The sequence below is a fragment of the Passer domesticus genome, chromosome 2 (genome assembly GCF_036417665.1).
Source record: "Passer domesticus isolate bPasDom1 chromosome 2, bPasDom1.hap1, whole genome shotgun sequence".
In the NCBI taxonomy this organism is placed as follows: domain Eukaryota; kingdom Metazoa; phylum Chordata; class Aves; order Passeriformes; family Passeridae; genus Passer; species Passer domesticus.
In genome coordinates this window covers 107,793,689-107,795,752 of record NC_087475.1, presented here as the reverse complement: position 1 = coordinate 107,795,752, position 2,064 = coordinate 107,793,689, and positions in this window count along the sequence as shown.

The following is a 2,064-nucleotide window of genomic DNA, read 5'->3' as shown; positions in this document are numbered from 1 at the left end:
CAGCTTTGTGTTTTTGTTGAGTAATTTGGTTTTGTTTAGTTGACAGACTACAAAGGGACTATTATGGCCAGCACTGCCTTTTCATTGTAGGACTTTTTCTTTGAGAGCAGCTTCTGGACATTTTGAAGCGGTTTGGGATCTTCAAGAGTTAGAGTGCAAGATGGTACATAGATCCTGAGGGAAACTGCATATCTCCAGGGAGCTGGATGCAGTTCAGTGGGTGCAAATTACATGTTGATGGCTGATGGCACGGAAGAAGTTCTAAAAGGAAGAGGCCATGCTGCAATTGCTTTTTATTTTGAAGCTTATAAACTGTACAGCAAACAATGAAATGATTCCTCTTCCTTCTCTGCTACATGCAGGATCACATTCTGTCAGTGCCCAAGAGCCAGGATCCACAGCTGAGCTCTTGCCCCCACACTACTCCCACATGAATGGGGCTGGGCTAGAAAAGTGCTTGTCTTTTTCCTGGGCACTGTCAGTGCTCATGAAAATAACCACAGCATGGCAATGTCTACTCACAAAACAAGGACACTCACTGAGCCCAGCTCGAAACTACCCCCAGGACATAGCAAAGTCAGAAATGTCCCTGCTCTCAAATCAACTGTTTCAGGACAAAAAGATTTTGCCAATCCTCCCTTTCCAAGTGGATACTTTTCTTTGCACCACACTCAAAGGCCAACACCAACTCCTCTGCCCTAACAAATTTTTTCACTCTCATAGAGTCTGGTAACAAACTTGAAAACATCTGCCAAGAGTAGAGCCCGTAAAACTGTTGGTGGAGAAAGCTCTTTGCTGCCTACAATTTCAATTGCACCCATCAAACTACAAACACACACCCTGCTACTGTCACTTTCCTTCTCAGCTCTAGGTATCATCGTAAGCCTTCAGTCTCACAGAGTCAGGATCCAAATGGACTGGCACCAGGGACTGCTCACACACTAAAGCTACAAAGGGGACAAAAATTTATCCTGCAGAGGCTTGGCCTCTGCATTCCCACTGACAGTTCAACAACTCTAACCCAGAGAACTGCCTATTGGGAAAAGCCTTTAAATTCACAGAGACCACCAAAGTGCCCATCCAAACTTGCTTTCTTTGCCAAAGAGAGGAACTAGACACCCATCTCAAAATAAATAGCATCCCCTCCTCCAAAATCCAAAACATCCAGGAAGTGATCCTATACAAGGGTGTCAGAACACTGGTGTTGGGCATTACCTGCGTGGGGCTGTAGATCCACTGCACACCAAGACCCAAGCTTTTACCTTGTCCAAAAGGAGTGTGCTGCAGAATTTCAAGAAGGCTGCCTTGAGCAAGTGGAAAACACATGCCAAATGGATTCTTGCAGGAGGGAGGCCGCCTTCCAAAGATGGATACCGACTGCATGATTGTACAAATTGAGTCAGTGCTTCCAAACCAAATATGCCAGGATAGAAAGTTGCTGCCGCCCTGAAGCTGCACGACACAGCTTCTTATCTACACCTCCAACACTGGGGCTAAGCTCTTTCCTTCCCATAAGACAGCATTGCTGTTCTTGTTCAGGAACTCATCAAGCAAAAGTTGCATAGCATGTCCAGTACTGACTGTCCAACAATGGCTCCTACACAGAAGGGGCAAGGACAGAAATGTCTTGCTGGACTATGCCTCCCCACAATACCTTATCAGCTGCCCTACCAACATTGCCACCATATCTTTTACTTCCCAAGGAAAGGCACTCTAAGTCACTTGGCCTTGCCTCCAGTACCATGCCTAGTTTTCCTAGCCTATGCTTGCTTTGCTTGCTTGCCTATGTCTGCCTTGCCTGGCCCTGCAGATAACTTGCTGGCTTGGCTTAGCCTTGCCTACTGCTCTCTGCCTTGCCTTCCATGCAGGTGAGGCAGTGCAAAGCAAGTGTAAGCAATTGTAGGCAAGTCAAGGGAGAGGTTGGCAAGGCTGGAGCCATGAGGGGAAAGCAAAAGGAGTGGTAGGTGAGAGAACGCCCAGAAGTTAGAGGTAAGGCTGGGCATAGGAAGTAATGCCTATTGCTTCCTATGCCCAGGGCTAGGCAAGGCAAAGGCCTGGAGGAAA